The sequence below is a fragment of the Chlorocebus sabaeus genome, chromosome 9 (genome assembly GCF_047675955.1).
Source record: "Chlorocebus sabaeus isolate Y175 chromosome 9, mChlSab1.0.hap1, whole genome shotgun sequence".
Classification (NCBI taxonomy): Eukaryota; Metazoa; Chordata; class Mammalia; order Primates; family Cercopithecidae; genus Chlorocebus; species Chlorocebus sabaeus.
In genome coordinates, this window is record NC_132912.1 from 44,955,069 (window position 1) to 44,981,092 (window position 26,024).

General features: G+C 37.1%; 1 protein-coding gene across 4 annotated transcripts in view; it reads right to left on the reverse strand.

The window, feature by feature from the left end:
* Nucleotides 1-18,571: 18,571 nt before the first annotated feature.
* Nucleotides 18,572-26,024, reverse strand: part of LOC103215735 (ATP-dependent zinc metalloprotease YME1L1-like) — a 67,681-nt gene continuing 60,228 nt past the window's right edge. For all 4 annotated transcript variants that reach the window (XR_012093917.1, XR_012093916.1, XR_012093920.1 and 1 more), the window contains one exon: nucleotides 18,572-18,698. The gene's annotated coding sequence lies outside the window, so the exon portion shown is untranslated. The remainder of the gene's footprint in view (nucleotides 18,699-26,024) is intronic.

Genomic DNA, 26,024 nt, shown 5'->3' on the forward strand with positions numbered 1-26,024 from the left:
AGTAGAGAAACATTGGTACACAACACATAAATATGTAAACTTGTTAGGCATGCTGACAGAAGTATGTCTTATAGATTCATAAGACCTCTCGCTTTTCCTATCCTAGACTTTTAAATGTTTTGTCTTTTTAGTTTTTTTATTTAAATGGGTTTTTGGGGAACAGGTGGTGTTTGGTTACATGGATAAGTTCTTTAGTAGTGATTTCTGAGATTTTGGTGTACCCATCATCTGAGCACTGTACGCTGACCAATGTGTTGTATTTTATCTTTCACCCACTTCCTACCCTTTCCCCAAGTCCCCAAAGTCCATTGTATCATTCTTATGCCTTTGCATCCTCATAGCTTACCTCCTACTTATCAGTGAGAACATACGACGTTTGATTTTCTGTTCCTCAGTTATTTCACTTAGAATTATAATCTTTAGTTTCATCTACGTTGCTATGTGTAGGGAGCTACTGAAAGTAGGTGGGATAGAGACATGGGTGAGAGTGGATAATTCTTCTCTAAATCCTCACTGCTTCATGGGTACAAGCTGCTTTGGCACCAATGGGCGGCACCTGCCAAGGTTGCCAGGACTCGGGGATGCAAGGACAGAAGAAGGAAAGAGGACATTCTTCCTTCTCTCCCTCACATACTCCGGGTATATCTGCTAGGAAGAGAAGGGAACCAGGCGTGCCTGCTCCCTTCTTTCTAAACGGGTAGCCATTCATCTTCAGTCTGTGCCCCTTTCAAATGCATCCTGAAACCCTGGGACTCCTTTGAAAAAAACATGTTTTTCTTTCTCCTCCTCTGTCCTCTCTTCACAGATAGGTAATTGTGTCTCCATACTGTGGGACACTTTCCTCAGATGCATTCTCCAAACTGGAAAAAGTTAATTTCCCAAACCTTAAACTGGTTGGCTTAGCATTGGGCTCAGGGGAAGGGAATCCAGAAGGCCAATATGCTGGCAAAAAGTTGTTGTTGTTGTTGCTGTTGTTGTTGTTTTACCAGTTGGGCTTTTGACTTCCCTCTCCCTGTGCAAACTGGTAAAAGGCCTTGGGACTTTTGAGCTGTCCTTATCCCTCCTCTTGTTTCATTTTGGTACATGTTTTCTAATAACCTGCAGTGTCTCTTCTCACCTTCAGCCATCAAAGTTTGAATGGTCATGTAGCTGGAGCCTCGGACATTGGCCCTTTCTGCCAGGGACCCTTAGATAGGCCTCTGAGGGGACTCTGAGTGCTGTGTTCCCCAAACTGCCCCTGATAGCAGGAAGCAGTATCCTTATTCTAACGGTAGTTAGATGTACTTCCTTAGAGGGAGGAATGAGGCAGCTGAGTAAAAAGGGGTCATCAGAGAACATCCCACCAGCCTGCACACTGGGAGGAGTGTGCACTGGGGTGGAGACTTGGAAGTTTGCGGCGGGGGGTGCCTGGCCCCTTCTCTTCCTGAGTGGAACCTGGAATTCAATCTGTGAAGTGGGATGCCTATGCTAGCAGGACTCTTGCACTGCTGAGGGGTCCTGGTTCCCCTTTATCCTTTTTGCTTAATAAATTCCATTTTTCTCACCCTTCAAAGTGTCTATGAACCTAATATTTCATGATCGTGTGACAAGGACCCTGTCTTTAGCTGAACTAAGGAAATGTCCTACAACATCTTTAAAAAGAAAACAATGTTTCCCTTAATTGAACTTTTCCAGTCTGGAATGTTTAAGTTGGTCATTTATGCCTCATCATGCATTACCTGATGAAGAATCACCACAACAAAAAAGACAAGTTTTTTTTGTTTGTTGTTTTGTTTTGTTTTGTTTTTGAGATGGAGTCTTTCTGTGTTGCCCAGGCTGGAGTGTAGTGGTGAGATCTCAGCTCACCTATAACCTCCATCTCCCAGTTTCAAGCTATTCTCCTGCCTCAACCTCCCAAGTAGCTGGGATTACAGGTGTGTGCCACCATGCCCAGCTAATTTTAGTATTTTAATAGAGACAGGGTTTCACCGTGTTGGCCAGGCTGGTCTCAAACTCCTGACCTCAGGTGATCTGCCTGCCTCAGCCTGCCGAAGTGCTGGTATTACAGCCATGAACCACCATGCACAGCCAAAAAAGATAGTTCTTTAAATTTTATTTCAAGATGATCCATTGAAATAATTTTAATGTTTTTATTTCTAACACTTGATACTAGTGCTGGCTTTTTATGGAATAAATATTGATTGAGCATTTAATAGCACTTATTATTTGGAACATATGTAGAAAATGGTTCCTGCTTTCTTGTTATTTATAGTCTAAAGGAAACCTGTGTAACCCCCTTTACAAAAACAAAGATTATATTTGTTTATATCTACCTTATAAAAATAATTTCAAGCAGATTTGATATTCTTGAATAATTTCTATATTTATTTTTGGTTTGATTCTCCATGATTGTGAGAGAATAAATATCAAAAAAACCGTTTTATATTCTGGTCTGAAAAAAGTTGTGTTGACAATTTTTTTAACTTAGAAGTTTCAAGTTTTATGTCTTCATTGTATTTTTAGACACTATTTTTTTGAACTTACAATTTTTACTGAAATTGGCCCTTTAGAAATCACTACTAGCTAGGGATAAAATTTTTGTAATTTACTCATTCATTATTAGTCTTATTACAGAGTCAATTATTCAATACTTTGTGTTGGCATATTTTCTGAAACATATTTAGATTTTAAATAATTTTGGTGTATTTCTAAGGGAATGATTTTGAAACGTGAGATATAATTAATAAATTGCAGTGGTGGGGGCACACCCAAAATGGCAGAATAGGAACAACTCCAGCCTCCAGCTCCCAGCGTGAGTGACACAGAAGACAGGTGATTTCTGCATTTTCAACTGAGGTACTGGGTTCATCTCACTGGGGCATGTTGGATAGTCACTGCTGGTCAGTGGGTGCAGCCCAACCAGCTAGAGCTGAAGCAGGGCAATGCATCACCTCACCTGGGAAGTGCAAGGGGAAAGGGAATCCCTTTTCCTAGCCAAGGGAAACAGAAACACAACACCTGGAAAATCGGGTAACTCCCTAATACTGCACTTTACCAAGGGTCTTAGCAAATGGCACACCAGGAGATGATATCCCACACCTGACCCAGAGGGTCCCATGCCCACAGAGCCTCCCTCATTGCTAGCACAGCAGTCTCAGATCTAACTGCAAGGCAGCAGTGAGGCTGGGGGAGGGGTGCCTTCCATTGCTGAGGCTTAAGTAGGTAAACAAAGCTGCTGGGAAGCTCGAACTGGGTGAAGCCCACTGCAGCTCAAGGAGGCCTGCCTGCCTCTGTAGACTCCACCTCTGGGGACAGGGCGTAGCTAAACAAAAAGCAGCAGAAACCTCTGCAGAAACCTGTCTGACAGCATTGAAGAGAGCAGGGGTTCTCCTAGCACGGAGGTTGAGATCTGAGAATGGACAGACTGCCTGCTCAAGTGGGTTCCTGATCCCTGAGTAGCCTAACTGGGAGTCATTCCCCACTAGGTGCAGACTGACACCTCACACCTCACATGGCAGGGTACACCTCTGACACGAAGCTTCCAGAGCAAGAATAAACAGCAACACTCACTGTTCAGCAATATTGTATATTCTGCAGCCTCCGGTGCTGATATCCAGGCAAGCAGGGTCTGGAGTGGACCTCAAGCAAACTCCAACAGACCTACAGCTGAGGGTCCTGACTGTTAGAAGGAAAACTAACAGAAAGGACACCCACACCAAAACCCTGTCAGTACGTCACCATCATCAAAGGCCAAAGACAGATAAAACCACAAATATGGGGAAAAAGCATGGCAGAAAAGTTGGAAATTCAAAAAATCAGAGCACATCTCCCCCTCCAAAGGAACGCAGCTCATCGCCAGCAACGGAAGAAAGCAGAATGGAGAATGACTTTGATGAGGATGGAGGAAGATCTACCAAGCAAATGGAAAACAAAAAAAAAGCAGGGGTTGCAATCCTAGTCTCTGATAAAACAGACTTTGAACCATCAAAAATCAAAAGAGACAAGGCCATTACATAATGGTAAAGGGATCAATTCATCAGGAAGAGCTAACTCTCATAAATATATATGCACCCAACACAGGAGCACCCAGATTCATAAAGCAAGCCCTTAGAGACAAAGAGACTTAGACTCCCGTACAATAATAATGGGAGACTTCAACACCCCACTGTCAACATTAGACAGATCAACGAGACAGAAAGTTAACAAGGATATCCAGGAATTGAATTCAACTCTGCACCAAGCGGACCTAATAGACATCTACAGAACTCGCCACCCCAAATCAAGAGAATATACATTTTTCTCAGCACCACATCACACTTATTGCAAAATTGGCCACATAGTTGGAAGTAAAGCACTCCTCAGCAAATGTAAAAGAACAGAAATTATAATAAACTGTCTCTCAGACCACAGTGCAATCAAACTAGAACTCAGGACTAAGAAACGCACTCAAAACCACTCAACTACATGGAAACTGAACAACCTGCTCCTAAATGACTACTGGGTACATAACGAAATGAAGGCAGAAATAAAGATGTTCTTTGAAACCAATGAGAACAAAGATACAACATACTAGACTCTCTGGGACACATTTAAAGCAGTGTGTAGAGGGAAATTTATAGCACTAAATGCCCAGAAGAGAAAGCAGGAAAGATCTAAAGTTGACACCCTAACATCACAATTAAAATAACTAGAGAAGCAAGAACAAACTCATTCAAAAGCTAGCAGAAGGCAAGAAATAACTAAGGTCAGAGCAGAATTGAAGGAGATAGAGACACAAAAAACCCTCCAAAAAATCAGTGAATCCAGGAACTGGTTTTTGAAAAGATCAACAAAATTGATAGACCGCTAGCAAGATTAATAAAGAGAGAAGAATCAAATAGACGCAATAAAAAATGATAAAGGGGATATCACCTCTGACCCCACAGAAATACAAACTACCATCAGAGAATACTATAAACACCTCTACGCAAATAAGCTAGAAAATCTAGAAGAAATGGATAATTTCCTGGACACTTACACTCTCCCAAGACTAAACCAGGAAGAAGTTGAATCCCTGAATAGACCAATAGCAGGCTCTGAAATTGAGGCAATAATCAATAGCCTATAAACCAAAAAAAGTCCAGGACCAGACAGATTCACAGCCGAATTCTACCAGAGGTATAAGGAGGAGTTGGTACCATTCCTTCTGAAAGTATTCCAATCAATAGAAAAAGAGGGAATCCTTCCAAACTTATTTTACGAGGCCAACATCATCTTGATACCAAAGCCTGACAGAGATACAAAAAAAAAAAAAAGAGAGAGAGAATTTTAGACCAATATCCCTGATGAACATCAATGCAAAAATCCTCAATAAAATACTGGCAAACCGAATCCAACAGCACATCAAAAAGCTTATCCACTATGATCAAGTGGGCTTCATCCATGGGATGCAAGGCTGGTTCAACATACACAAATCAATAAACGTAATCCAGCATATAAACAGAATCAAAGACAAAAACCACATGATTATCTCAATAAATGCAGAAAAGGCCTTTGACAAAATTCAACAGCCCTTCATGCTAAAAATTCTCAATAAATTCGGTATTGATAGAAAGTATCTTAAAATAATAAGAGCTATTTATGACAGACCCACAGCCAATATCATACTGAATGGGCAAAAACTGGAAGCATTCCCCTTGAAAACTGGCACAAGACAGGGATGCCCTCTCTCACCACTCCTATGCAACATAGTGTTGGAAGTTCTGGTTAGGGCAATCAGGCAAGAGAAAGAAATCAAGAGTATTCAGTTAGGAAAAGAAGAAGACAAATTGTCCCTGTTTGCAAATGACATGATTGTATATTTAGAAAACCCCATTGCCTCAGCCCAAAATCTCCTTATGCTGATTAGCAACGTCAGCAAAGTCTCAGGATACAAAATCAATGTACAAAAATCACAAGCATTCTTATACACCAATAACAGACAAACAGAGAGCCAAATCAGGAATGAACTCCCATTCACAACAGCTTCAAAGATAATAAAATACCTAGGAATCCAACTTACAAGGGATGTAAAGTACCTCTTCAAGGAGAACTACAAACCACTTCTCAATGAAATAAAAGAGGACACAAACAAATGGAAGAACATTCCGTGCTCATGGATAGGAAGAATCAATATTGTGAAAATGGCCATACTGCCCAAGGTAATTTATAGATTCAATGCCATCCCCTTTAAGGTACCAATGAGTTTCTTCACAAAATTGGAAGAAACTACTTTAAAGTTCATATGGAACCAAAAAAGAGCCCACATTGCCAAGACAATCCTAAGCCAAAAGAACTAAGCTGGAGGCATCACGCTACCTGGCATCAAACTATACTACAAGGCTACAGTAATCAAAACAGCATGGCACTGGTACCAAAACAGAGATATAGACCAATGAAACAGAACAGAGTCCTCAGAAATCATACCACAAATCTACAGCTATCTGATCTTTGACAAACCTGACAAAAAGAAGAAATGGGGAAAGGATTCCCTATTTAATAAATGGTGCTGGGAAAATTGGCTAGCCATAAGTAGAAAGCTGAAACTGGATCCTTTCCTTACTCCTTATATGAAAATTAATTCAAGATGGATTAGAGACTTAAATGTTAGACCTAAAACCATAAAAACCCTAGAACACAACCTAGGTAATGCCATTCAGGTCATAGGCATGGGCAAGGACTTCATGTCTAAAACACCAAAAGCAATGGCAACAAAAGCCAAAATTGACAGATGGGATCTAATCAAACTAAAGAGCTTCTGCACAGCAAAAGAAACTACCATCAGAGTGGACACGCAACCTATAGAATGGGAGAAAATTTTTGCAATCTACTCATCTGACAAAGGGCTAATATCCAGAACCTATAAAGAACTCAATCAAATTTACAAGAAAAAAAAAACCAACCCCATCAAAAATGGGCAAAGGCTATGAACAGACACTTCTCAAAAGAAGACATTCATACAGCCAACAGATACATGAAAAAATGCTCATCATTGCTCGCCATCAGAGAAATGCAAATCAAAACCACAATGAGATACCATCTCACACCAGTTAGAATGGCAATCATTAAAAAATCAGGAAACAGGTGCTGGAGAGGATGTGGAGAAATAGGAACAGTTTTACACTGTTGGGACTGTAAACTAGTTCAACCATTGTGAAAACAGTGTGGCAATTCCTCAAGGATCTAGAACTAGAAATACCATTTGACCCAGCCATCCCATTACTAGCGATATGCCCAAAGGGTTATAAGTCATACTGCTATAAAGACACATGCACACGTATGTTTATTGTGGCACTACTCACAATAGCAAAGACTTGGAACCAACCCAAATGTCCATCAGTGATAGACTGGATTAAGAAAATGTGGCACATATACACCATGGAATACTATGCAGCCATAAAAAAGGATGAGTTCGTGTCTTTTGTAGGGACATGGATGCAGCTGGAAATCATCATTCTCAGCAAACTGTCACAAGAACAGAAAACCAAATACCACATGTTCTCACCCATAGGTGGGAATTGAACAATGAGATCACTTGGACACTGGAAGGGGAACATCACACACCAGGTCCTATTGTGTGGAGGGGGTAGAGGGGAGGAATAGCATTAGGAGATATACCTAATGTAAATGATGAGTTAATGGGTGCAGCACACCAACATGGCACATGTATACATATGTAACAAACCTGCATATTGTGCACATGTACCCTAAAACTTAACGTATAATTAAAAAAAAAAAAAAAGAAAAGAAAAAGTATATATATATATTCTGGCCAGGCACATTGGCTCACACCTGTAATCCCAGCACTTTGGGAGGCCAAGGTGGGCGGATCACGAGGTCAGGAGATCGAAATCATCCTAGCTGACACGGTGAAACACTGTTTCTACTAGAAAATACAAAAAATTAGCCGGGCATGGTGGTGGGCACCTGTATTCTCAGCTATTGGGGAGGCTGAGTCAGGAGAACAGCATGAACCCAGGAGGCAGAGCTTGCAGTGAGACGAGATGATGCCACTGTACTCCAGCCTGGGTGACAGACAAGAGTGTCACAAAAAATATATATATATACACATATGTATACACATATATACACATGTGTGTGTATATATATGTATAATCAATATACTTTTTGATGGAAAATACAGCTAATGGATCATAAAGTGTAATCTGCAAATTCACATACCAATTCTGCCATTATCAATATCAATATGATTAAGCAGTTCTTCATGACCATACCCAGGGGTGCACCACAACTCACTCAAACACATTAGCAACTCTACATTTTCAGGCATCATGTTGGTAGTTTGAAATTGACCATGATGGAAATATTCGCACCGTGAAAACTTTCGACGACTAAAAATCAAAACTTTTTTCTTTTTTCTTTCTTTCTTTTTTTCTTTTTCTTTTTTCTTTTTTTTTTTTTGCAAAACAGATTGTCAAACATTCACCATTTTCAATTTTAAGTTCTCACTCCTTGAGACTGGTAGAATGAAAATTTTGATTACATTCACATTGTAAGGAGATGAGAAGAAAGTTAAATATTTGAATTTACTATGCTAAAAGAAATTTAGTATATATTTTGAAAACGTTTACAATGTTACAAATGAGTTCTAAATATTTCACATTCATGATCACAAGTACCCTTGGAGGAAGGCATTATTAAATAATTATTTTACAGAGAATCAAACACAAGTTCATAAAGCTTAAATTGAAAAAATATATATTCTTATAGTGCCCGATATAATTTTTTAATGTATGTGTACATTTTGAAATGACTAAATCAAGTTAATTAACACATCCATTACCTCACATGCCTACATTTTTGTGGTGAAAACATTTAAAATATATTTTTGACTACTAAGATTAATTGCCTCCCTATGTCAAAAATATACTTGAGGGATACTTTTTCCTACCTCATTCTTGGGAACAAGGATAATTGAACAGAAGTTGATAACCAGTTCTCTATATTTTAACAATAAAAATAATTTAATTTAAAAATAGAGTTTTGGGTTGTATTAGATTAAGCATAAGGAAAAATACTCTCAATAGTAAAAGGTTTTGCGAAATCTAGTTCACTCAATATTTTTAGCACATAAGGCCTGACTTTATATATAAACCTCAAGAAAAAATTGATTATTTTTTGATCTCCTTTTAAATCTAGTAATTTTGTGATATGGCTGGGTATTTTTAGAAAGAAATACATTTGGTATGAGGAATTGAAGGAATACACTTGTCATGCATGATAAAATTTTATTAAGTTTCATTTTAGTTACAGGGAGGTCATTACAAGATGTGGAAAACTAAACATTTCTACTCAATTTTTTTTTTTTTTCTAATTTACTTTTATTTCCTTAGGGTGAAGTTTAGGTCAATAAATTATTTCTTGAGCATAATGGCATATGCTTCCACATTGCTGACAGTTTTACATATAGTTTTGTGAATCTCCTTCTATCTTCAAAATGTTGACAATTTACACACACTACACACACACACACAACACACAACTCTGACAATCTTTTTTTTGTTTGTTTGTTTCTTTGAGACGGAATCTGACTCTCACCCAGGCTGGAGTGCAGTGGTGGGATCTCGCCTCACTGCAAGCTCCGCCTCCCAGGTTCACGCCATTCTCCTGCCTCAGCCTCCCCAGCAGCTGGGACTACAGGTGCCCACCACCATGCCCGGCTAATTTTGCTTTTGTAGTTTTAGTAGAGATGGGGTTTCACCGTGTTAGCCAGGATGGTCTCGGTCTCCTGACCTCGTGTTCCACCCGCCTCTGCCTCCCAAAGTGCTGGGGTTACCGGAGTGAGCCACCGCACCCGGCCAACTCTAATAATCTTAGTTGAAAGTTTACACAATCCAAGTGATATATTAGGTCAAACAAATAATTTTTTAAAGCTGTGGCTTATTAAACTTTAAAAGAAGTTTCAGAAACCTTAAGAGACTAAATGTGAGAGTTTTAAAAATTAAATGAATAAAAATTTCATATAGAGGGAAAACAGGTAGATAATACTCAAAATAAGCCAGATGCAAAATAACATCCTGCTTAAATGTTTTCAAAACTATTGCTTATTATAATTATCTATAAGAAGATAATTCTAGATGTGAAAAGAATTGAATACAATTTTGTGTATGTGATATGTTTTTGCACACATGCAGATGTATTCCCTAAAATAAACTGCAAATGAACTGTGAAATTTTAGTGCCAAGAAGTAATTTGGCTTTCAAGTAAGATTCAAATACTAATTATTTGTTAAGTGAATAAAACATCTTCCATATGCCAGTTCAGGGCTAGGCATTGGGGAACTCCAATGTTTCTACCCATATGGAACTTAGAGTACATTGGACTAAAAATGTTCTTTAATATCCATGTCTTCATTTCTTTTTGAACAAAAATTTACTAGTAAATTAAGAATATATATTTGATTCATAGACTTAGGCTTGAAGATGTACAAATAAATTCAAGCATTCCCATTGAAGGTGTTTGGAAAATAATGTGCAGTTTTCCACCCAGATGATTACCTAGCAAAATATACATATGTAGATAGATAGATAGATAGATAGATAGATAGATAGATCAATTGATCTTGGAAGAAGGACAGAGCCAATTTTCAAAATGGAATATTATTAAAAAGTAGATATTTTTCTTTTATATTAAGAGCCCAAACCCAAGCTTTCCAAAGGAATCACAGTATGTTCTGTGTGTCAACACTCAGTTGCTTTATTATAAAATACTTCATTGTCTTAACAATTTTATTAAATTTTATCTTCAGAATAGTCTTTATTCTAAGACATAATTCTTAAATGTTATATAGTTCATGCCCCTTTTGTTTAAAAAATTTAAGCCTAAATACATTTTCTATAACTTTAAGCTAAATAGTACTAAGAAGACAGCAGCAGCATTCAGCTTAGAGTGTTAGGTGAGATTTGGAGAGTTAGGCAATTTGGAATACGTGATGCAATTTTATGTGGAAGTGACTCATTATTTCATCACTGAGTATGATTTCTGGAATTGTTATTTGGAAGTAAATGTGTGAGGTAAATACTCTTTGGAAAACATAAATCATTGCTCACCATAGCTTGATCATCCTGAATAATAAATAAATGTAAGACAGTGATTTAAAGGTAATTGAAATGCTACACTTTTTCTTCATTAGTAATGAAGATACATTAAAATATAGTCTAAAATATAAAAAATGAGTTATGCAATTAATTAAGAAGTACCCAGGAGGAAACACAGTATCAAGCATATACCAATTCCTGTCCATAAAATTAATTTAGTATTAAGGAAACCAACATCTAGTGAACATGTGCTGTGTGCTGGAACAGTGGGCTTAGAGAGAACACAGTAGTTCCTGACCTTAAGTTGCTTATGAAAGTGAAACAAATACAGCAAAAATGTCGCCTAGAATCCATTCTCTCCTTCATTTCAATAAAGAAATGTCTACAAATTTTTAACTGGACAGATGGCTGCCTTTGTTGGGATTACTTTTTCTTGCCTTTCTGTAACTAAATACTAGACAGGAGTATGAAGGCAGGTGAAGTGTGCAACTTAAAGCACGGAGCTACCTGCCCTGTCATTTCTCTTCCTTCTCCTCCCATAGGATAGAATGTCAACAAGGTAATGACCCAGCTTCAATCATGTATAAAAGGACAACAGTTGGGTGACACCGGAGCAAACAAGATGAAATAAACCTGGGTGCCTGAATGACTACAACGGGTAGAGCTGCTCCACCAGCCTCCTCCATTCACTTCTAGGATATTGCACAATAAAGAAACCTAAATCTTATTTGAGTCATCACATTTTAAGAGCTCTTTGTTATCACAATTTAGCCAATCCCTGATACAATAAATAAGCACACAGTTATTATTGTACCCTAGATATTCCCTGACAGTTTTGCTTGTCAATTAGTCCTCAATTTCTGTAAAAGGCAACTCCATTATTCAAATTCTTTAGGCCAAAATCTTAGTCATCTTTCACTCCTCACTGTGTCTCACATACCATTTCCAGTTCAATCCATTAGCAAATACTATTGGCTGAGCTTTCAAAATAGTTCCTAAATTTGACCATTTCTTACCACCTCCAATTTTTTGATTAATGACCTTAGTCCAAGTCATTATCTACCTCTTTGACTATTTGATAGATTTCTAGCTAACATGTGTGCTTGTTACCGGAGAGTTTATTCTCCATAGCTGGAAGAGAGTCCTTTATTTGCCACAACTTAGAGTATGCTGCTCTTCTGCTCAAATCCTGCTGTGGATTCCCATCTTGATTTAAAAGAATAATAATAAAAGTTCTTAGAATGGGCTACCATACCATCAGAGCTCAGTTATATAATTGGTTTTGTTACTCAACTCCCCTACCCCGACCCCTGCAATGACTCACCCCACCTATGCCACACTGCTTCCATACTGCTTGTTGAACATGCCAACCATAATCCTGACTCAGAGCTTTGCATATTTATTCCCTCTGCATAAAATGCTCTTTTTCCCCAGATATTAGTGCTGCCTATTGCCACCTCATTGATATCTCTGCTCAAAGTTCAACTTACAGAGGCCTTCCCTGAGCACCTTACATAACACAGCAATCTCTTCCCCATCCCACATGTCACTCTATCCCCTTGCCATGCTTTGGTTTTCATACCCATTATTATCTCCAGGTTTTGTGTGTATGTGTGTGTGCATGTGTGTGTACATGTATATCCACAAATTTTTAAAAATAAATTGTGAGCTATCAATTGAATGTTATAAACTTTAGCTGTTTGGTCTCAATTGTCTGGCAGAGAAATGACCACAAGCCTAAAAGCCATAAATCCTGGGACTTTATTCCTTATATAAACACACTATAAATATTTGTTTATTTTTTAAATTTTGTATTTTCCCCATTAGGATATAAGCACCATGTTAAAAAAAACTTTGTATTCTGTCTGGAATGATTTTTATGCAAAATAAGCATTTCATGAATGATTAAATTGGAGAAATAAAATGAACAAAACCCAATCTGACCAATGTGCTTATAGAGAGGAACACAGAGGATGTTAGGAATTTCACAGACAAGAGTCCAACCCAGTCAGACCGTGTCAGAGCAGGCTTCTTAGAAGACCCAACTTCTACATCAACTCTGAAGAGCAGTAGTGCTTCAGTACATATATGCCAGGCAGAGGAAAACATACAAGTCAAACGGACAAGAGAGCATTCGAGGAGGTTGAACGAGAGCTATGAAGTGGTGAGTGCAGAATCTAGTAGGGAAGCAGGGCAGATCATATGGGTAACAGCCACTCCCACGTGCCAGACACAGGACTGAATGCCTGACGTATATTAAGTGACGAATGAGGAAGAAATGACTAAAAAGTTTAGAGAATTTCCTAAAAATTATTTAGCTGGTTATATGGCAGAATCAGAATTCCAGTTCATGTCTGCCAAGTTCCAAAATCTAGCTCTCTTCATTTCACTGTAGTCTATCCTAAGGCATCTGAAGTTTTACCATGGGAAGGCACTGAAAAACATTGAGTAGGGGGTTGGACATGAACACATTTCTCCTTTTAAAAGATCTTGCTCATGGTCATGTAGAGAATGTAGAAAGTCAAGTAACCCTAGAGACAGGAAGACCTATAAGAATTGTTGGGAAAATTCAGGCAAGAAGTTATGAAGTCCTCAATTAAAGCAGTAGCACACAGGGACACATGATTTTGATAGGTTAATAGACTGAATAGGATTTGTGCAACAGATTTTTGAAATAACTCCTGGATTTCTAGTGTAGGAAAATGTTAGGGAGAAAAATAGGTGTCATCCACAAAGTTGGGGAATGAAGTAGGTAATGTATAGAGAGTATTATCTCAAACAGTTCAATCTGGTCACAGAGCCACCTAATGCATGGATCTGGAATAAACTCCCAAGACTCACGATTTTTAGGCTTGTGGTCATTTCTCTGCAAGACAATTGGACTACATGGCTAAAGTTTATAATGTAAAACACAGAGAGACAAGAGGCACAAAGCTAGTTCAGGAATCTAGTTATGTCTGGAAAAGTCTATACTTTGTAAGAACAGGAAACAGCAGGTACTGTTACAGAAAATACTGAACTATATAATTTGCATAAAAAACAAACCCTAAAATTAATTACTCATAACAATATAATGCCATATGTGTTGGAGTAAGCCTTTTGTCTTCCAATGTTACTTACCTCATAAGAGCTGTCTTTTTAAGAGAAGAAAGAAGAAAGGTGTTTTTCCAAGAAATAGAAGTAAAAACAGCATTTAAAAAAATTTAACTTGGTCTAAAATTCTCTTTTTTTGTTGTGTCTCTGCCAGGCTTTGGTATCAGGATGATGTTGGCCTCATAAAATGAGTTAGGGAGGATTCCCTCTTTTTCTATTGATTGGAATAGTTTCAGAAGGAATGGTACCAGCTCCTCCTTGTACCTCTGGTAGAATTCAGCTGTGAATCCATCTGGTCCTGGACTTTTTTTGGTTGGTAGGCTATTAATTATTGCCTCAATTTCAGAGCCTACTATTGGTCTATTCAGGGATTCAACTTCTTCCTGGTTTAGTCTTGGAAGAGTGTAAGTGTCCAGGAAATTATCCATTTCTTCCAGATTTTCCAGTTTATTTGCGTAGAGGTGTTTATAGTATTCTCTGATGGTAGTTTGTATTTCTGTGGGGTCGGTGGTGATATCCCCTTTATCATTTTTAATTGCGTCTATTTGATTCTTCTCTCTTTTCTTCTTTATTAGTCTTGCTAGTGGTCTGTCAATTTTGTTGATCTTTTCAAAAAACCAACTCCTGGATTCATTGATTTTTTGGAGGGCTTTTTGTGTCTCTATCTCCTTCAGTTCTGCTCTGATCTTTGTTATTTCTTGCCTTCTGCTAGCTTTCGAATGTGTTTGCTCTTGCTTCTCTAGTTCTTTTAATTGCGATGTTAGAGTGTCAATTTTAGATCTTTCCTGCTTTCTCTTGTGGGCATTTAGTGCTATAAATTTCCCTGATGAACATCGATGCAAAAATCCTCAATAAAATACTGGCAAACCGGATTCAGCAGCACATCAAAAAGCTTATCCACCATGATCAAGTGGGCTTCATCCCTGGGATGCAAGGCTGGTTCAACATTCGCAAATCAATAAACATAATCCAGCATATAAACAGAACCAAAGACAAGAACCACATCATTATCTCAATAGATGCAGAAAAGGCTTTTGACAAAATTCAACAGCCCTTCATGCTAAAAACGCTCAATAAATTCGGTATTGATGGAACGTACCTCAAAATAATAAGAGCTATTTATGACAAACCCACAGCCAATATCATACTGAATAGGCAAAAACTGGAAAAATTCCCTTTGAAAACTGGCACAAGACAGGGATGCCCTCTCTCACCACTCCTATTCAACATAGTGTTGGAAGTTCTGGCTAGGGCAATCAGGCAAGAGAAAGAAATCAAGGGGATTCAGTTAGGAAAAGAAGAAGTCAAATTGTCCCTGTTTGCAGATGACATGATTGTATATTTAGAAAACCCCATTGTCTCAGCCCAAAATCTCCTTAAGCTGATAAGCAACTTCAGCAAAGTCTCAGGATACAAAATTAATGTGCAAAAATCACAAGCATTCTTATACACCAGTGACAGTCAAACAGAGAGCCAAATCAGGAATGAACTTCCATTCACAATTGCTTCAAAGAGAATAAAATACCTAGGAATCCAACTTACAAGGGATGTAAAGGACCTCTTCAAGGAGAACTACAAACCACTGCTCAGTGAAATCAAAGAGGACACAAACAAATGGAAGAACATACCATGCTCATGGATAGGAAGAATCAATATCGTGAAAATGGCCATACTGCCCAAGGTAATTTATAGATTCAATGCCATCCCCATCAAGCTACCAATGAGCTTCTTCACAGAATTGGAAAAAACTGCTTTAAAGTTCATATGGAACCAAAAAAGAGCCCGCATCTCCAAGACAATCCTAAGTCAAAAGAACAAAGCTGGAGGCATTACGCTACCTGACTTCAAACTATACTACAAGGCTACAGTAACCAAAACAGCATGGTACTGGTACCAAAACAGAGATATAGACCAATGGAACAGAACAGAGTCCTCAGAAATAATACCACACATCTACAGCCATCTGATCTTTGACAAACCTGAGAGAAACAAGAAATGGGGAAAGGATTCCCTATTTAATAAATGGTGCTGGGAAAATTGGCTAGCCATAAGTAGAAAGCTTAAACTGGATCCTTTCCTTACTCCTTATACAAAAATTAATTCAAGATGGATTAGAGACTTAAATGTTAGACCTAATACCATAAAAATCCTAGAGGAAAACCTAGGTAGTACCATTCAGGACATAGGCATGGGCAAAGACTTCATGTCTAAAACACCAAAAGCAACGGCAGCAAAAGCCAAAATTGACAAATGGGATCTCATTAAACTAAAGAGCTTCTGCACAGCAAAAGAAACTACCATCAGAGTGAACAGGCAACCTACAGAATGGGAGAAAATTTTTGCAATCTACTCATCTGACAAAGGGCTAATATCCAGAACCTACAAAGAACTCAAACAAATTTACAAGAAAAAAACAAACAACCCCATCAAAAAGTGGGCAAAGGATATGAACAGACATTTCTCAAAAGAAGACATTCATACAGCCAACAGACACATGAAAAAATGCTCATCATCACTGGCCATCAGAGAAATGCAAATCAAAACCACAATGAGATACCATCTCACACCAGTTAGAATGGCGATCATTCAAAAGTCAGGAAACAACAGGTGCTGGAGAGGATGTGGAGAAATAGGAACACTTTTACACTGTTGGTGGGAGTGTAAACTAGTTCAACCATTATGGAAAACAGTATGGCGATTCCTCAAGGATCTAGAACTAGATGTACCATATGACCCAGCCATCCCATTACTGGGTATATACCCAAAGGATTATAAATTATGCTGCTATAAAGACACATGCACACGTATGTTTATTGCGGCACTATTCACAATAGCAAAGACTTGGAATCAACCCAAATGTCCATCAGTGACAGATTGGATTAAGAAAATGTGGCACATATACACCATGGAATACTATGCAGCCATCAAAAAGGATGAGTTTGTGTCCTTTGTAGGGACATGGATGCAGCTGGAAACCATCATTCTCAGCAAACTATCACAAGAACAGAAAACCAAACACCGCATGTTCTCACTCATAGGCGGGAACTGAACAATGAGATGACTTGGACTCGGGAAGGGGAACATCACACACCGGGGCCTATCATGGGGAGGGGGGAGGGGGGAGGGATTGCATTGGGAGTTATACCTGATGTAAATGACGAGTTGATGGGTGCAGCACACCAACATGGCACAAGTATACATATGTAGCAAACCTGCACGTTGTGCACATGTACCCTACAACTTGAAGTTTAATAATAATAAATAAATTAAAAAAAAAATTTAACTTATCCCAAGAAAATGCTAATGGTGGTGAAATATCAAAAACAAGCAAAGGTAATAGCAAATGATAAAGCTGTTTGCAAAATGCATCACAAGAGAAATATGTAGACATTTCAAGCATTTACTTAGCAAAAGAACGGTAAAAGAGACATCCAATCAGCAGCTCACAATTTAGGTTTACAAATACACTGAGGATACTAAAGTGGGACACGTATACAATAATGTATTCCCTTTTAATTTGAAAGCATTGTGGTATGAGAGAAGTTATTGTACTGTGACTTCAAAATGCGGTATCTTCTAAGATTATTTTAAGTGAGAAATAAGCACCGTATGAAACCATTTCCTCTCTCCAAAATGCTGATTGGATTTAAATAATATCTGTTTTCCTTTATTCCTTTAGAACTACAAGTCTAACTACAAAAAAAAAAAAAAAAAAATCAGTGTTCTGTGACACCAACTCAGAATAAGCATTGGGGAACCCAATGCAATTCCCAAATCTTGAACATCAGAGAGTGTACAAACAGAAATCACAAAATGTATCAAGGATACCTTTCATACAATACAAGGAATGTAATTAATGGAATAATAAGCACTACAGTGAAATTAATGGAATAATAAGCACTACAGTGAAATTTCACTACAGTGAAATTTACTTGCCTATTGTTGATCTGTATTTGCATTAGATTTAAATGTCAGCCTTTACAGAAATTTTTCTGCTTCTAATTTATCACGACTATTTAAGAGACATTTCTTTTGTAACATGGTCCTATATATGTGTGATGTGGAGGAGGAGCAACAATATCTGACATGTCGAACCTTAAACTAATCACATTTTACTTTCTGAAACAACCAACCACCTGATCACCTTAGCCCTCGAGTCATATGGCTTAAGGCAGTGGTTCTCAAACTTAGTCTCCAGACTTCTTTATGCTATTAAATATTAATGAAAACCTTAAGAAGCTTTTGATTATGTGTGTTACTTCTATGGATGCTTACTCTATTTGATATTAAAACAGAGAAATGTTTCAAATAGTTAATTCACTTAAAATAACGATAATAAATCTATTGCATGTTAAATAATACATTTTAATTAAATATTAAATACACTTTTAAAACAAAAAAGTTAATACAAAGCATGCCATTGTTTGACACTTTGGGGAAATCTAATTGACGTCTAGCTTAATAGAAGGCAGCTGTATTCTCTGTTTCTGCATTCAGTCTGCTGCTATACCACACACCGTGTGGCCTCTAAAAAAACTTCACTGCATACTCCTGAGAGAATGAGACAGAAAGACAGAAAAGTTAGTGTTATTATGAAAATAATTCTGACTTCAAGGATCCCCTAAAAGTGCCCTCGACCACACTTTTAGAACTGCTGCTTTAAGAATATTAGTCTGCATAAAATAGGAAGGAATTTTCAGTTTACTAAAAAGATTTCTCGTAAATAATTTAAAAATAGTTATGAATATCTATATCCATGAAATCTGTTAAATATCCAAATTTACCATTTAATCTGATGCATGTAAAACAACTGCTTTAATTAGAAGAGAACAACTTTCATCAATCTTCCCCCTATGCCTGGTTTAGTCAGCAGAACACTACTTTCACACTCTCACCTCTCAATTGAGCTTTCAGGAATGCATATCTGAATGTATATCTACTGTTAGGACAGAAATCTTGACTTGCACTCTTAAAGATGAAATATCTCACTTTTTCCCATCTGAGAAAAATGGTACCACCATTTACTTAATTATTTACATAAACAACATACAAGTCATTCCTAATTTCCCTTTCTCTCACACCCACATCTAATCCATGAACTGCCAAATTATATCACACTTCCTTCATCTCCTACTCTGTCATCTTGCCCCAAGTCACCATTATATTTTGCTTGGATTACTGCTATGGCTTCCCAAGTGGTATTCCTTTTTCTCCCACCACTCTACAATCCATTTTTTCTTCCAAGATTATTAGTGGAATCCATTTTTCTACTCATAAAACATAAATCAGATTATGTCTCATCTCAACCTAAACTCCTCTAATGCTCACTAAATCTCTTAGAAAAGCAATCTACTTACAGGGTCCTATGTATGACCTTGCCTCTGACTCAGATTCCAATCTGACCTCATGTTTTCCATCTTTTTAAACATGTCAAGCTTTTCCTCACCTTACTGCCTTTCTATTGCTGTTTAACTTCATCTGGAATCCTCTATCCACACTTTTGTTTGGTTCCTTCTTATCATTCAGGTTTGAACTCAAATGCTACCTTCCCAGGGAATTCTACCCTGATCCACACAGTCATTGCCTCCGTAATTCCCTTTTATCACCCTGTTTTATTTCATTTTTTTCATAGCACTTATTACCATCTGAAAGTATTATGCTTATTTCCATATATGGTTTTATTTTTTCCCTTGCCAGTATCACCAGAATGTGAGCTCTAGAAGAAGCACTATATACGTGTTGTTCACTATAATATCCTCAGTGTCCACTGAGACATAGTCATCACTAAGTAGGTACTTCTTGAATGCAAGAACTAATAAATAATCAAATGAATTCTGATAAAGGAGAATAAAGACTATATATTGTAAAAGGAAGTTCATTGTATACTTTTTTTGCTATTATCTCTCTTTGAGGAATATACGAAGTTTCAAATGTTCATGGAACACCTTACTTGTCAAAGCACACCCTGCTTTATCTCTAGCACCCTTTCCGCTCGTAGAAACACACCATCTAAAAGAAGAGGAATGCCTGCTTTGTACAGATGTAACTCGTTACTCAGTACAAAGAAAAATTTCCAAAATATTTTTCCTATTTCATGTGCCTTTGGATACTAGAATTGATATAATAAATGATTTAAATTAATAGAATTAAATGAAAAGAAATTTCTAGAGTTTCCATACAAGTCATCTTAATTTTCTTTGAAAAGGATAATATGCAAAATGATGCTGAAAAATCACTGTGGCTTCTTCAAAGAATCATTTTTAATTCACTTGGGAGCTTTATCGTCAATACCTATAGTTACTGCTATTAATCTTGTTTTCCTTGTAAATTTGAATTTAATCATTGATAACATCCTTTACATGCTATACCACTAACCCCACCATTTCCTGAAATATGATATAAACTCAGGGAAAAGGCAATGTCATGTAAGTTCATATACAAATATAGGTACAAAGTATAAACATTTGCATATGCATATTTCCAAAAGGTTGAGTCAATAAAAATCTTTGCACTGGTAATACTGGAGCAAGTTATTACAAATCTTTTTTTTTTTTTTTTTAAGTGGCTTTAAATTGAGGGTATGTACCGTCATTGAGTGAACCATCAAGGATCACACAAATCTATATAAGGAATGTTGCTGAAGGTATTAAATATTCTAAAACAAGATGAAATGCAATGTAATAGAAATGTAATAAAAAATAATACTCTAAATATAATCCACATGATCCATATATAAAGTGTAACATTGAATTATGTTCTTCTAGCCATAAAAATGAAAAGAAAAAACCTTCTTTGATGAGTATGAGCGAATGGCTTTCAGCAAAAGTTATTACAATAGGCTATTAATTGAACTCTATAGGAAACAAATGCTCACACCCTTCTTTTTTCCAGAGGGGAATAAAGGATCTTTTAAAGAAGCCTGATCAATTTTTAAAGGAAAATTTTATACTCATTGACTTTATTTATGATTTTGTGGAAAACTTTGGATTTCCTAAGTAAATATACCATTACATATTTGTGAAATTGAAAACTATCTTCATAAGAGTTTGACCACCTTCACCAGATGCTTTTTCTAATAAGGCTTTACTATTAATAAATGATCAAAGTAACTTAATTAGCTTTTATATGGAAAAGTATACAGAGTAAATTAACTGTTCTTGTTCAGCTACAAAGACAGTGAACAGCAAATAGAAAGTGAATACTCTGTTTGCGTTTTGTTTTTGCTTTTGTTTGAGACCAGGTTTCACTCTTGTTCCCCAGGCTGGAGTGCAACAGTGTGATCTTGACTCACCACAACCTCCACCTCCCAAGTTCAAAAGATTCTCCTGCCTCAGCCTCCTGAGTAGCTGAGATTACTATTTGGTTGTAAAAGCATTTGCAGACCAGGCACAGTGCTCACGCCTGTAATCCCAGCACTTTGGGAGGCCAAGGCAAGCGGATCACAATGTCAAGAGATCGAGACCATCCTGGCCTACGTGATGAAATCCCCGTCTCTACTAAAAATACAAAAATTAGCTGGGCGTGGTGGCACGTGCCTGTAGTCCCAGCTACTAGTGAGGCTGAGGTAGGAGAATTACTTGAACCCGGGAGGCGGAGGTTGCAGTGAGCCAAGATCGTGCCACTGTGCTGCAGTCTCATGACAGAGTGAGACTCCATTTTAAAAATAAATAAATAAATAAATAAATAAATAAATAAATAAATAAATATAATAAAAGCATTTGCTTTTTATTTATTTATACTAGATTGTTCTAATTCTAGTATTTATTTTTTATTTATAAATAAATAAATTAATTAAATTACATAAAAGCATTTGCCCCATCAAACAGTGTCCACTTGGTAGATCATTTCTGTAATCCCTAAACTTTGAGAGGCTGAGGTGGGAGAATCACCTCAGGCCAGAAGTTTGAGAAGAGCCTGTATAACATAGTGAGAGCCTATTTCTACAAAAAATCCAAAAAATTAGCTGTGTATGGTGTCATGAACCTGTAGTTTTAACTGCTCTAGAGGCGAAGGCAGGAGGATTGCTTGAATCCAGGAGTTCAAGGTTGCAGTGAGCTATGATTCAGCCACTGAATTCCAGCCTGGGAGACAGAGTGAGACCCTCTCTCAAAACATAATAAAATAACATTTAAAATAAAATAAAAGCATATATATTCTTATGAATAACTTATGGGGTGTTTTGTGATACAGAGAAAAAAATTCCCTTCAGTCAAGTTGGATCAATTAGGCAAAAAAAGATACTATACAAATCATTAATGTAACTATATACTCGATAAGAATTTCTTGGTATTTTAAATACACATAAAGTGTGAATTCTCAGATTGATTTTAATACCATTTTAAGTCATCAACCATAATTCTAAATCTCTGTGTACTACTTTTGGAGCCTTAGCACAAAAATATTTTCATTTTATCAGAAAGGAGTTTATAGAAGGGCCTAAATACAAAGATCAGATTCAGACTGTAGCTTTCTAAAATTTCAGTAGTTAAATTCAGATGAACTAGATGCAATTGCAGCCTGTGTTTCTCAAATGTGGAGACATGGGAGAATTCCAGTAAGAACTTCAGAGACCAATTCTGATGTTCTCTGTAGTGGGGGTGGGGTAGGCTGTTTCCATGGTAGCCACACCAGTAAGCTCCCTGTGCTAGCAAGTAGCTCTTACCTGTCCAGCCCTTGAAGAGAATGCCAAAACAATTAATAAACATTCAAGGCTTTCTCATTAGAAGGATGGATATTAAAAGCATTAGTCTATCCAGCCCCACAGAGAAATCATTGAAAATCATATTAAAGTCCCTGAAGAAACATATTTATGTGTTTTTAAAATGAACACACAACAATTGTAGAATTGTGTGAAATGTTCGGTATTCAAACTCTTTTCACAGTTATGTCATGATGGTTGAAGTAAATTTTACCTCATTACCAGGATATCAATGTGCTATTACACCATTGCCAAAAAAGTACTAATCCACATTTTCTTCTCAATTTTTACTTTTTCAGGTATGCTATTTTTGTTTCTAATTTTTACCAAGAAAAAAAAATAAATACATTTTTAAAGTTTCCAACCTGATATTCTCCCAAAATGAAGATAGAACAGATTGATATCTTAGCAAAATGAATAAGCATAGAAATAAAATAAATAACTGATTGAAATAAGAATAAGAGGGGAAAAGGGTGTGCCTTTTTAACATGACCCATGATTTGCCTTATTAATGTCAGATTGATTTTTTGAAAAATTGATGGCCAGCCAAGACCAGCTCGGTCATGGAGACCCTAACCCAGTGGTGCTGGAGGAATTAAAGGCACACACACAGAAATATAGAGTGTGGAGTGGGAAAATCAGGGGGTAGACAGCCTTCAGAGCCGAGAGAGCCCTGAACAGAGATTTACTCACATATATATTGACAGCAAGCCAGTGATAAGCATTGTTTCTATAGATTATAGATTTACTAAAAGTATTCCTTATGGGAAACAAAGGGATGGGCTGAAACGAAGGATGGGCTACCATTAGTTATCTGCAGCATGAACATGTCCTTAAGGGACAGATTGCTCATGCTGTTGTTTATGACTTAGGAACGCCTTTAAGCAGTCTTCTGCCCTGGGTGGGCCAGGTGTTCCTTGCCTTCATTCCGGTAAACCGACAACCTTCCAGTGTGAGCGTTGTGGCCATCAAGAACATGTCACAGTGCTGCAGAGATTTTGTTTATGGCCAGTTTTGGGGCCAGTTTATGGCCAGATTTGGGGGGCCCATCCGTTCCCCCAAAATGGCATTTCAAGTTTAACTTAAAATAACCAATAGTTAAAGAACACTAAACACACACTTGCCATTTAAAAAATTAAAATGAAATTTATCTGCTTCCATCATGAAGCATTCCAAAATATGAAAAAAACAAATGTCTGTAAGCAAATCAATCATTACCATAGGTATAAATTAGATATTTGCAATACTAGACTATTAGGTAAAATTCACCCAAAATAAAACATCACCAATTCTAAATCACTAAATCAGAGTTTGTTTTATTCTGGATGAAGGTAAACTGAGGTTTATCTTTATAATAAAAATGGAGAACAGCCAGGCACAGTGGTTCACGCCTGTAATCCCAGCACTTTGGGAGGCCGAGGCAGGCAGATCATGAGGTCAGGAGTTCGAGACCAACCTGTCTAACACGGTGAAATCCTGTCTCTACTAAAAATACAAAAATTACCTGGGCATGGTGGCACACACCTGTAGTCTCAGCTACTTGGGAGGCTGAGGCAGGAGAATGGCGTGAACCCGGGAGGTGGAGCTTGCAGTGAGCCAAGATCGTGCCACTGCACTCCAGCCTGGGAGAGAGAGCGAGACTCCATCTCAAAAAAAAAAAAAAAAAAAAAAAAAGAAGAACAAGAATATATATGGGTATTAACACATGCTACCTCATAATTAAGGCCAATGTCTATTGATTAAGAAAGTAAACTATATCCAAATGTTCTGTAAGACTCGCTTAAATATTTTAACTCAATTAAAATATGAAAAGAGCCTTAAGCAATATAATCTCCTTATCCTACTGCCTTAAGAAGTTAATACCAAACAATGTTGATCAAAACTTGAAATCGAAACTTCTACTAGGTAGCACTTTTAAGTATCTGAAATCAACACAACTCGTTTTGCTTGAAAATACATGATAATGTATGTATACTACACCCAGATGACTTTTCCCCAGTCATCCTAATTAATGAAGTCTTACCATATGAGTATTCTCTTTTAATTATACAATGAAACATTTCCTCAATTACAACATTTTAAAATTTAAATAATCATTTTTTAAATTTTAAATTATTTTGACATAAGGCTATTAGCATAAGATCTGCTAAAATTACATTGAGCTGGCTAGAATTACCATATAGGGAAAGATTGGCATCAGGTTATAAAATTGTAGTCATTTTATTGAGTTTAACTGAAGGCAATCAACAACATTGCAAACACTATGACCCTGAAGGTAATCAACATCATTGCAAAAGTTGTGACTCTGAATATTGATATACTATTTAGAACTCAATTTTCAAAAGGATTATTAAGATGATGTGCTGTTTACACAATCTAACAATAAAAGGAAGATAAAATTTATTAAAATTATCATGAAGCAATGGGGAAAATATTAGTATATTTACCTGGGGAACGAATATCATCTATTGTGAGTATTTCTTCTTTGTTAACATTTATGTATGTGTGTGCTTGTATCAAATATCTTCGTTTGCTTCCCTCTCTTATCTCCTCATCATGTAGCATAAGATGTATTGACTTTACAGCATAGTATTTAAGTACTGTTAAGTTCACATCATAGTATTTAAGCTATGGGATAGCAATGAGATGAGTAAACATCACCCAAGAACTTTGTGTCTCCTTTTGGGGAAAGGGTTAATAAATTTGCAGCCATACACAGGGTTGTTCAATCATGTTAGGTGGAAATATGACCTTGTTCTTGTCTTCATTTGAAGATTAAATATGGCTTAAGGAGATATGTGTGGGTGCCAAGTTGACAAGGGGTCAACTGATTCTGATGTTTAATTTTACATGTCAACTTGGATAGGTCACAATACCAGAAAGTTGCTCAAACATTATTCTACTGCAGACATTTTGGTGATGGTATTTTTTTTAGATGAGATAAACATTTAAATGAATAGACATTGAGTAAAGCTGATTACCCTCCAATAATGTGGGCGGGCGTCATCCAATCAGTTGAATAGAACAAGTCGAACCTTTCCCCTAGGAAGAGGAAATTCTGCCAGCAGACTGCATTCAGGCTTAAATTGCAGCATCTCTGACTGATGGGCCTTACCCTGTAGCTTTTGGACTTGCCAGCCTCCACAATCACATAAACCAATTCCTTCAAATAAATCCCC